The following is a 12,254-nucleotide window of genomic DNA, read 5'->3' on the forward strand; positions in this document are numbered from 1 at the left end:
AAAAAAATCTTAAGTTTTTATTGTCATAGACTCATTGGAGAATCTGATTATAGATATGGACCTTTTTCCAGAAACATTTTCAAGCATCCAAGATTTTCATACATTTCCAAAGACTTCATGGTACCCTCAAAATTCACCCCTCGACCCTTTCACTCCACCTGTGGCCAACCTAAGATCTTTAGGGCCCTTAAACTGCCGTGATTACCTGCTACACATTATCACACAAAAAATAGTAATAAGCTGTAAAACATAGAACTTTAATGTATGGTAGAAATTAAAATAACTTAGTTCTAGATATTCTGATTGCAAAATTCTGAATACACACATTGAAGAGAATAATATGTCATATATGGGTATTCCTGCTTTGCTAGGTTGGAGGCATGTGTTCAGTCTACCTTTTGTTTAGTATAAAAATATGTAAACAGAAAGCAAGGTAATTTGCTAAATGAATTTAATATAAGATGTACAAATCAGTACAGACAATAGCTATTCTAGGGTATAATTTTTAAATTTTCTTTTAGAGTACTGTATATTTGCTCTTTAATTTGATATGTGATTGTCCTTGCCCTAAGAAGACTAAAAATTTTAAGACAGGGACCATGTCTTATAACTTCCACATAACTTAACATGATTACAGTCTACTACAGTCTTACTCAATGAAATATGAATGCTTGGTTATCTTTATTTTACACCACCTATATTTTAGCTCTTATACCTTTATGTCTCATAGAAGGAGGAGTTTGAAAAATTCCTTGAAATGCAACTCTGTTGTAAGGAAATGCTATTGTATATTGGAGAAATGTAACTTTCTTTGAGCTCATATATGTATATATGTATGTAACTAGGTTTTGAACACATCCTCTAGAGGTTTATGTGTTCAAATTTGGTTATATTGTGAAAGAATTAAGAGGAAACTTAATCTATGAAATTAAGAGATAAAGTTTTTGAGAGATTATGATTGGATAAGGTTATCAGGGTTGGGCTTCCCCCTTGAATATTTGTGGGTTTTTAAGGAGAGAGAATGACACCAGAGAAGGTACAGGTGGACCTAGATATGTATTCCCACCTTGTGTTGCCCTCTACCCTGTTAGCACCAATAACATAGGGCCCCTTCTTCTTGAACTTTCATAAGCATTAGTGAAATAAACCTCTATTCTTATAAATAACCCCAACTCAAGTATTTCTGTTATTAACAACACAATGGACTAGGACATATGTACAAGTAGAACAAACACTCATGCAAACAAGCCTTTAATCTCTTTTGTGTATTTGAATTGGAACAAATGATCAGACCCTGCAAGAGACCCATCTAACTCTTAACACTGTGTGTAAAGAAGAATCAAATAGTATTTAAAGACCCTTGTCTAGAAGTCTTTTTAAGGCCCCCTTTTTCACAAAAAACAGATATGTACCCCTAAACAAATTTAAAATCTCTTGTAAACTAGCAAAAACCTCTGAGAATAACATATCTTAACAACCTCTTTGTATGATAAAGTAAGCAAATTCAGTTCAGCAGCCAGTTTTTCAAACATTCATTTAGCAATATTTATTAAACCTCTCTCTCCATTTGAGTGGCATCCTACTAACCACTTATAATTTTGATTTAAAGCAGGAGTGGAGATAAGTTTATTCCAGTGCAAAGTGAGGATTGACATTATAGAGTGCTACAATGCTCTATGGGAGCATAGAGGACGTGGTGACTGACAAGGGCTGCTCAAGTGCCTGCGACTTGAATCCAGAGAGGCTCAGGGTGCAATCTGAAAGGCGCTTTTAGGAGCAAGTCATTGGACTTTTTCCTGGACCCAGAGAAAATCTCTGTTATCCACTTGGGCAGATATGCAGTGGTTGAAGATCAGACTGTAAAGTCTCAGGTAACTAGGTACTAAAGAAAGATTTTTTAATCCTGAAGTAGAAACTTTACAGTCAGTTCCATGGCAAGTGAGTGTTCAGCTGGGTTGATTTGTTTGACCACAGATTGAAAGACAGCCATTAGAATGACCTGAAATGTCAGTTACAGATTTTCCTTTTGAATGCCATTGCTTGGTTTAACCATCCTTGGGAAGTGGACTTTAGTTCCTAATGTGTATTTGTCTGTGTCCCTGGAGTGTTTATTTACTTAAACTGCTTGCTCTGCAAATGATGATTCACATAGCTTAATCCTTGTCAAGCCACTGGAGATAGAATTGAGATGTAAATATACTTCCTTTACATTTCTTTCTACCTGTTGTGAAAAAGAAGAGCATACTTCCTCCCCCCACACACATTTAGGGCTGAAAGCAAAGGAGAACCCAAGAAACCTCCTTAGCCTTGTTTTCTTTCCTTACCATTTTCTCTCCATTCTGTTTTCCTCTTTCCTTTCCTGTTTTAATAGGGCACACGATTATACTCTTTGCTTATTTTTAAAAATTTTATGTAAAAACTGTAAGAAATTTATTATTACAAGAAACATTTAACTAAGAGCAATATCCAAACCAGCATTTTGAGATTCCATAAAAATAGAATCTTCTGTCTCAACAGAAGGAATTTTGACGACAGCACCACAATCCTTTACTTCTAAATGGGAAGGTTTTTCCTGTTTATAACTCAGGTTTGAACCATCTTTTGTCTGAATCTTTTGTTCTTCCAACTCCAAAGGTTTATTAGAGGCTGAAGTTACAACTTCATCTTCATTTTCATGTAGAAAGCTGCACATCATGTTGGGTCTGTAGGAGAAACCTTATTCTTGATTTGCAGCCATTCCATGACACCATGTTCAACATTTTCTTCAAATATAACACAAGTCCCAAGGGCATCTTCATATTCTCCAGCAAAAAACATAGTTGTCCACTTGCAAAATTGGCCTCTCAGTGTGAATTCCCAAAATCTTGCATTTATTATCACATTTTGACAGAAAATCTGAATCAATAATTCCTGAAAATTCGACCAGAAGCAATTACTCCTCCCATTCCTCCTTGTCATTGTCCTCCCAAATCCGCTTCTCTGGCCACCATGGTCCTGCCACCTTTTTGTATTCTCCCAGTGATTAGCCATGCCTGCCCAGAGCCACCATCTTCACTCTTTGCTTATTAAAGAACTCAGATCAAAGAGATTAGATAACAGCAGTTGGCATTTGATTTAAGCTTCTGGTGGCTTTTTTTTTTTATTATTATTTTTTGAGAGGTTTTTGCTATTGGGCACATGTGCTTGCCAGAAAGGCAGAGAGGGACAGAGAGACAGAAAGTGAGAAATCACCCCCCCAGGGGAGATGGCTACACTGTAATCCCTTCTCCTCTATTCTCCTCTCAGGATCTTGGGCACACACACACAGGTACCTGGCATGGCGTGAGTTTAAGCCACCGAGTCTGGGACTCGAACCACAGTCAACTACATGAGAGTCTAGCGACATAGCCATTACGCCAACTGCTGGTCCCTCAGTGGCTTTTTCATTACATAAAAGTGGTAACATCTGGAAGTTTACTGTGTTTTTCATTCTTTCTTTGTTCTAAGTTAGAGTTTGCCGTGGGACTTCTCTGCTTTAGCCTCTCCATTGAGATTACAGGTGTGTGCCATCAAACCCTGCTCTTTTTTAGGCAGAATTTTCTTGTGCTGCCTGTCCTCCCAGAGTTGTTGGATTACAGGTGCATAGCAGTATGCGGGGCCTTAGGGTAGACCAGGAATTGAACCTGGGCGTCCCGTGTGGTTCCAGCCTGGGAAGCACAATGTTTTAGCAACATGAGCCATGAGGTTGGGCCTACTTTTAATAATCCTTTGCTCCTTGAACAGAAGGAAAATACTTCCTGGACTAGGAGATGAGTTGCTTCTATGGGAATACTGTGACTGCCCTACCTGTTTTATTTTATTAGCAGTGGGGTATTTCTTTTGTGTGGTAGACTCATATCTTCACAAAGATTGTAAATGAAGTAAAAACAACTACAATGAAAACTGCTCAGTGGGATGCAGAGGAGGTAGAGAATAGCTGTAGTATAAATTGTTACATGCTTTCTGTGGATATCTATGTGGATGAAATGATCAAACTGACTACGATCAGGAGCTTCAGATTCAAGGTTCACTTTGCAGCATAGATATCCATGTGAATTTATGAGACATCTACTACTTCAGAGTTCTGTTCATGCTTTGAATTGAAGATTGAAGATGACAGCTCCATATGTAGTAGTAATTAAGAACTCCGGATCAGATGGGCCTATGCTCCATTTGTGGTTTTCTCACTTGTGACTTTGGGCAAATTACTTAAACCCTGAACCTTTATTTCCTCATTTTTAACATAGATTTAAAAAAAAAAAACACAGAGATTTCTTAGAATCATATCAACTCACAGAGTTACTAAGAAGATTAAATGAGATGGGGCACACAAATACCTGGAAATAATCTCATCTTTGGCACATATTGAGCCATCAATAAATATCAGATGTTACTATTGGAAGTCATGTTAGAATTAGCATTTATGATATATATAGTTTCATGAAATAAAATTATAAAATGTAAAATTTTAAAATTTTTCTTCTAGGAATTTTAAATAGCTAGACTTGCATACTTTACATTAATTTAATTGCCAAGTTGGAAATGCCAACTCCAGCTATGTCCACACTATGTAGGGGGGAAAGTATATCACACTGCCAGCCACTTAGGGTTTTGCAAGTTATTCCCTGCTGAATGGCATTTAGCTGAAAAGGTTAAAGAGGGAGGAAATCCGGTCCAGTGTTCCAGCCTCAGGCCCTCCCTGCTTCCTGGTGTAAGGAGATGGAGACATTGTCAGCCAAGATAGGGTGGGGATGAGAGCTCTCTACATCCCCAGAGCTCCAGAGCAATCCTTTTCATCTCAAGTGTAGCTCCAGAATGTAATCTTAGGATCAGAATCTATGGCTCTTTTCTTGAAATTTGGAGTCTTCTGGGACAAACTGTTATAGGGAAGAAAAATATACAATAAAACCCTAACCTCCAAGCTATTGGGTTGTCAGAAAAATTGCATAGAAAAATGTGTCATGACTTTTCTTTTTCTTTTAAATTATTATTTAATTTTATTTATTCATTTATTTATTTTAATTTAACCAAAGAGACCCAGGGGTTGGGGGGGGTGGCAGTAAGAAAGCAAACCAGCGGTTGGGGGGGGTGGCAGTAAGAAAGCAAACCACCAGGTCTGGGACTTGAACCTCAGTCAACCATGTGGAAGTGTCCAGCATTTTAATCATCATGCTACCTGCTGGCCCCTGTGTCATGACTTTTCTTATGACCCAGTATTAAGTATATTGGGTGCCAAGCACTGTATTAGAGTCTGGGCAGACAGGTATAAATAAGATATAACCAAGTATGTTCTGTCTGCTGGAAGCATTGCAGTAACTGATGCAACAGGAGACTATGGATTTCCCAGTGGAGGTAATATTTAAGGTGGACTGTGACAAATAAGCAGGAGTTTGCTAGGTAGAGAAAAAAGGGAAGAAGAATATTTGAGCTGTAACTTTTCGAGTCACCTGCAACTCTATATTTCTCTTTGTTGGAAATCCTGGGAAAGATACCTTTATTTTCTTCCCCTCTTTTAGCTAAAGTCTTTCTTTTTAAAGTGTGCTCCGGAGACCAGCAGATGAAGTAATGGTTATGTCACTAGACTCCTATGTAGTCAATCACAGCTTGCGTTCCTGATCTGGTGACTTAAAACTCACACCAGGCACATGTGTGTGCATGCCCAAAATCCTGAGAAGAGAATGGAGGAGAAGGGACTGTGGTGTGGCCATCCCCCCCCCACCCAGGCTGATTTCTCACTTTCTGTCCCTTTGTCTTTGTCTCTCTGGTGAGAGCACGTGCCCTAATAGCAAAAATCTCTCTTAAAAAAAAAAATAACAAAGTGTGCTCCCAGTACATCTGCTCAGACAAGTAGAATGCAAAATCCAAAGTCTTAGGCCTACTTCTTCCTACTGAAATGGAATCTGTACGAGTTGGACATGAGCATTTATTTTCTTGTAATAAGCAGACACTCAGAGACAATGAGAAGTTTAAGCAGCTTTCATTTTGGAGTTTCTGGCATATTAAAAATGAACAAGTGCTACAAATAGCCTAATCAAGATGGTGACTTTTAATATGCTGATATTTTGAATTCATCATTTTAACACATAGTTAGATTAGAGTGAGTATATCTACAATCTCAACTGATTATAGTGAAAAAAGTTAACATGTGAAGCCTTTTGGAAATGTGGGATCCTGGAACAAATCGGTACCCTAAGTCCCTGCTCCTCACTCCCCCTAACAAGAAATTCTCCAGGAGAATTAGTCCTTTTAAGCTGCCATAAAAAGTATTATAAACTAAGTGGCTATGAACAACAGAAATTTATGTCTCAGAGTTCCGGAGACTGAGAAGTCCAAGATCAGGGTGGCAGCCTATTCAATATCAGGTGGGGGCCCACTTCCTGGTTCCTGGATTTTGTCTGGAACCTCGGATAGCAGAAGGAACTAATGAGCCCTCTTGGGCTTCTTTTGTAAGGGCATTAATCCCATTCATGAGGGCTCTGTCTTTCATAGGACCCATTCCCAAATCCATCACCATGAGGGTTAAGATTTCATCATATGTGTTTGGGGGTGGGGAGACAAAGACATTCAGGCCTTAGGCATTCTCTGCTGCTTACCAGGTTCTAATCTGCAGATGCACATTTGGGACTTGCTGTCTAGGTGTCCACTCTGAGTGCACAAAAGAAACTCAGTTTCAGAAGCCTCAGAAGGTGACCACTCCCTCATTTTCCAAATGAGAAAAGTGGGATTTTTGCTCCAGTTGTGCTCACTAAATACTGTTGAATTGGAAATTACACTTCTCCAGGTGCCTAATATGCACTGTCTCTGTAGGACTGATTATAAATGGAACATCAGCCCAGAATGTTTCTCACAGTTTAGGTTACACGTTCTCTTCATCATAAACACTTCAGAATGTTTTCTGCAGAATCATTTCCTTCCAACACCTGTTAGACGGTGGCTTGAGGTGCTGGGAACTTTTCGATAGAGCCAGATTCTTCTAAACAGGTCATCATGAACTCTTGTGTGAAGTGAACAGTCATTTCTGTCGTGAATTGAGAGCACAGACGGGTTGAATGGGGAGTTTTGAAAGTTGGATACTGCAGTTGGCTTTTTTTCTTAAATTTTGTTAAACTCCAATTTGTTATGGTTTATAGACTAATATGTTATATTGGTTTCTCTTTACCCTTTGTGTGAGATTATCACACTTCTACTCCTAGTGATCTCAACTAGGGGCAATATTGCCCTTTAGGGGACATTTGAAAATGTCTGGAGACATTTTTGGTTGTCACATCTGGGAATAGGGTACTGCTAGTAAAGAGTAGAGGTCAGAGGAACTGGTAAACACCCTGTATTTTATAGGACAGCCCCTCCAACAACAAACCACAGTTTTGGTCCAAAATATTCACAGTACTTAAACTGAGAAATTTTGCCCTAGAAGGAGGGTTTGTTATCTGCTGATCTTACTCCAAAGTCCAGGAGTCTGTGGATGGATTTCAAAGCATTGATGAATTTCCTCCAAAATTTGTGCAAACTCATGTGTGTATACATTGCCTGATGAAAAAAATCTGTGATATTCATCAGATTCTCAAATTCCTTAAAGGTGATGAACCATAAAACTTCTGTCCCTGTTATGTCATATACCAAGAATAGTTCCCCATTTTTTGAACCATGCTTTTTACCTTATTTCAAAATTTATTTCGCATTTCACTATGAATGTGTACAGAAAAATAGAGAACCCACCTGTCCAGATTAACGTGGGTCAGGCCAAACTCAATTACTATTAATCATTTGCTATAGAGTACACATGCTTGCCAGAGAGACAAACAGTGAGAGAGAGAGAAAGTGAGAAACCACCCTCATGCCACAGTCCTATCTCTTTCAGTCTCCTCCCAGGACTTTGGGCATGCACGTACATGTGCCCAGAGTGATTTTCAAGCTTCCTGGTCCAGGATCCATCCACGTAGTTGGCCATGTGGGATCTAGTACTCCACGCCATCTGCTGGTCCCCAGACCTAATGATTAATTACATTTTTTTACTCACATGTGTCCAGGTTTTGGTTTGAGCAATAAGTTACATGATAACTATTTAAATGTATTGTGTCTATTTCAAGTCATTTTGTGATTTCAGGAATTACTCTTTGCTGTGACATGTTCAGTATTTTTTTAAATTCATGCATGAAAAATATAAATATACAAACCCCTTTGTTGCTTACTGCCACCTCAGGCTATGTAATCCTTCTAGGGTATAGAAAGAGGAAAGACTGTATGGCAAGTGCCACAATTATGTTAAATATTTTACTCAGGATATCTTTATGTACTAAAAACAGATAACATTTAGAAATCTCATTATAGATACAAAACACTTGCCAAATTAGGGTGTGTTCTCATCACAATCTGTGGCCTATATAGCTTTAAAAAAATCCGTAAAGATTTCAAAATCTGCATAAAGCTTGTCATCAAGAGCGGCACATTGTATAGAATTTGCTCTGTTGTTATGCAGCTAGTATTATTAGGACGTGTGTGTGTGTGTGTGTGTGTGTGTGTGTGTAATATTTATCCAGAAATTACTTCTGGGCAAGTCACGTAATATTTTTCTGAATCCAAACAAAGAATTCTGTAAAATGAGGCAATTGGAATTAATTTTCTCTGAAGTCCTTTCTTGTCTAGAGTTGCATGTTTGTTTGTTCATTCACACATTCATTTACTGATCTCTCTGAAATGATTGGGTACTTGCTCCCAGTCAGACCCTGTACATGGTCTTGTAGATACAGAAATGACAGTTTCCTTTGCAGGCCCCCAGGTTCTCAGGCTCAGTAGGCAGAGCCTAAGTCAATATCCAGAGTGCTGTGGCTGCCTGGAGGTGAACCCCCTAGTCTAGTGAGGGAGAAAAAAGAGAAAAGTGATGTAGACAAGGAGAGGAAAATGTACTCATTTGCTATTTAAATATAATTCAATGATCATCCCTGAGAGAAGGTATGATTCCTATGGGAAGGTCATAGCTACTCCACTAGATTATAAATTCCCTTTGAGTAGGAAATCACCTTTTCTTTCTGAATCTCTGGTATAAAACTGGAAGAGGGTAGTAATCAAGGACATGGGTTTTGCTATTGATATGGATTTGAATTTCTTTCTTTTTTTTTTTTTTTTTTGGAGAGGTTTTTGCTATAGGGCCCGTGCACTCGCAAGAAAGAGAGAGACAGAAAGTGAGAAATCACCCCCAGTGGGGTTGGCCACACCGCAATCCCTTCTCCTCCATTCTCCTCTCTGGATCTTGGGCACGCATACACATGCGTCCAGCGTGAGTTTAAGCCACCCGGTCTGGGACTTGAACCATGGTCAACCACATGGGAGTCCAGAGACATAGACATTACACCAACTGCTGGCTCCTTGAATTTCATCTCAAAGCATGGTCGACCACATGGGAGTCCAGCGACATAGACATTATACCAACTACTGGCTCCTTGAATTTCATCTCAAAGCATGGTCAACCACATGGGAGTCCAGCGACATAGACATTACACCAACTGCTGGCTCCTTGATTTTCATCTCAAGAACTTACTATACCATCTTGGGTAAGAGAGTTCAGTTCTTTATTTTTTTTTTTTTTTTTTTTAGGTTTTTAGAGGTTTTTGCTATAGGGCGCATGCACTCACCAGAAAGACAGAGAGAGACAGAGAGACAGAAAGCAAGGTCATATGTGAAGTGAATGGCACATAATAAGTTACTTTTGAAGTCTTTTCTTTGCCCTTAAATTCCCAGAGGGGATGGCCACGCTGCAATCCCTTCTTTTCCATTCTCCCCTTGGGATTTTGGGTACACAAACACACACACACACACACATAGAGGCCCGGCGTGAGTTTAAGTCACTGGGTCCGGGACTTGAACCACAGTCGACTACATGGGAGTCCAGTGACATAGCCATTGCACCAACTGCTGGTCCTGAGAGTTCAGTCCTTTAGGATAGCTTCTTCATCTGTAGATTGGGAATGATCATAGAATTATCATTAAATAGTAAACAAATGAATAAAATGGTGTGTGCAAAATACCTGACACCTAATAAATACTCACTAGAAGTTAGTTCAGGTGTGGTTGAATGTGAATATCATAGTGGAAAGAACATAGTATCAGAGCTTGACAGATTTCATCTCAAACCCAAGCGCCGCCACTTACTAAAAGAGTTATATTGAGCAAGTGACTTCATCAGCTCCAGTGTTGGTTTCCTTACCGGTTAATTGAGAATAATAATCCATGCTGCACAAAGTTCTTGCAATGAGTAAATATGACATATGTGAAGTGAATGGCACATAATAAGTTACTTTTGAAGTCTTTTCTTTGCCCTTAAATTCTTTCCATTTGTTCAATTAACATTGCTCCTTACTGAAAACTTCTACAGTCTTTTATTTACCCATTTATTCAATTTTTAAAAGAACCTTTATTGTGTGCTACACTGAATCCAGACCTGAATTCAGTCTTTCAAGGAGAACAGGACTAATAAGTGGGGACTCTAAAAGGTTCATGGAAAATCAAAGTATTATTTTGATGCCAAAATAAAAAATTAAATGCATACATAGCTTTTTCATAAGACTCATTTTCCATCAACTGTTTGAGGCTCCCTTGTATTTTATCTGATTTATCCCATCACTGTCTTCCTGCTGTGGTAGCCCTAGCAGTAGTGGCCTCAACTCTTCCTTTGGTCACATGTGCTCTCTGGGAAATGAACACTTTATAAGTCAGAATGATCTCTGCTCTAGGAACATCAGGATAAAACTGGAAAAGAGAGCATTTTCAGGGAGGACGACTACCTCTGGAGATAGTGTGTGCCAGAGGGTAGAAGGGCATATTACCTTCATTTCATTCTCACCTCACCTGTTCACTTCAGGATCTATGTCCTCAGTGTGACGCCCAGGGATCATCAGAAACAGCTGTGAGGCAGCTTTCTTGACCTTCATCTTCTGCCTCTTTGAAGCTCTTTGTGCTATACATTTCCTGCAACTACTGTACTCAAATGATCCTACTTTCTATTGCTCTCAAATTTTGTGTAGTAATACAGATGCAATGCAGGTTGATGAACTTGGTTTACTTCTGTGATGGCACACTTCTTTCATGCATTTTAGATCTTGCGATCTTTTGTTCTATAATTAAAGGGATTGTTATTGTCGTTAAGTTTGGTGGAGAATTGCATCCCTAAACTCTCTCTTCTCAGATACTGGCTTCCCTATGGTCACTTTTGTAACCGAAATTATATCCTAAGAACAAAAACAATGAAATCATGGCTCAAAACCAAGTTCAAGTCCCTGATTTTGAATCCAGGTGTTCTTGCATGCAATGGTTGTGTGAGGGTAAAGCTGAAGTGGCTCTGTTGAGCTTCTGCACCTGCAATTCTTGACTCTAAGCCACCAAAAAAGGACATATGCTAGAAAGGAGGGTTAGAGAAATACTTCTTACTGTTCATCTTTTATTTTCTGTCCTAGCGAGTGCTCTTGGCTAACACTAAGAACCAGCGAACAACACTGCACACTTGGAGTAGATCTTTGGCTTCCACAAAACTGTACATGATAGGCTTGGCTCCACAGGTTACCACATGGAAATACATCCAATGGCATTTTATTGTACTGGGGCTCTGAAAATTAAAGGGGGACTTATTAATACGTAACTACACAGTCATTACATATTTATACTCTCTAGAGTACGTAATGAGAACTATACTGACTATATAATTTATCATTGGTAGGCACAGTTAAGACTGCTCAGATAACCATGTAGTGTAATTATGTAGTAATTGCTATTCTTTGAGTAAAAGTAGTAACCAATAAAGTGAAAATTGGCAAGTAATTGCTTTATAATTATTTTGGGAAAGGAATTGTTTCAAGTAAAACAACTGGAGATAAACAGATGAATCTCTCATTTAGTAGGCAATACCAGCTAGCTATCAGAATCCCTTCAGTCATATCAAAACAGATTCCAATATATATATACATATTTTTTTTGAGAGGTTTTTGTTATAGGGTATGTGTGCTTGCCAAAAAGACAGAGAGAGAGAGAAAGACAGAATGCAAGAAATCATCCCCAGGGGGGATGGCCATACCGCAATCCCTTCTCCATTCTCCTCTCGGGATCTTGGGCATGCACGCACACACACGTGCCCAGTGAGAGTTTAAGCTACTGGGTCTGGAACTCGAACCTCAGTCGACTACATGGGAGTCCAGCAACATAGCCATTTCACCAACTGCTGGTCCTGATTCCATTATTTATATATATAT

The 12,254-nt window shown here is 39.0% G+C and overlaps 1 protein-coding gene and 1 pseudogene across 1 annotated transcript in view; one reads left to right on the plus strand and one right to left on the minus strand.

Moving 5' to 3' along the window:
* Window positions 1–12,254, plus strand: part of KCTD16 (potassium channel tetramerization domain containing 16) — a 281,440-nt gene that overhangs the window by 160,659 nt on the left and 108,527 nt on the right. The gene's annotated exons all lie outside the window — the stretch shown is intronic.
* Window positions 2,450–10,943, minus strand: LOC114007756 (general transcription factor 3C polypeptide 6 pseudogene; annotated as a pseudogene).

This window comes from Tupaia chinensis, unplaced genomic scaffold (assembly GCF_000334495.1).
Source record: "Tupaia chinensis unplaced genomic scaffold, TupChi_1.0 Scaffold000228_1, whole genome shotgun sequence".
NCBI classification, from domain to species: domain Eukaryota; kingdom Metazoa; phylum Chordata; class Mammalia; order Scandentia; family Tupaiidae; genus Tupaia; species Tupaia belangeri.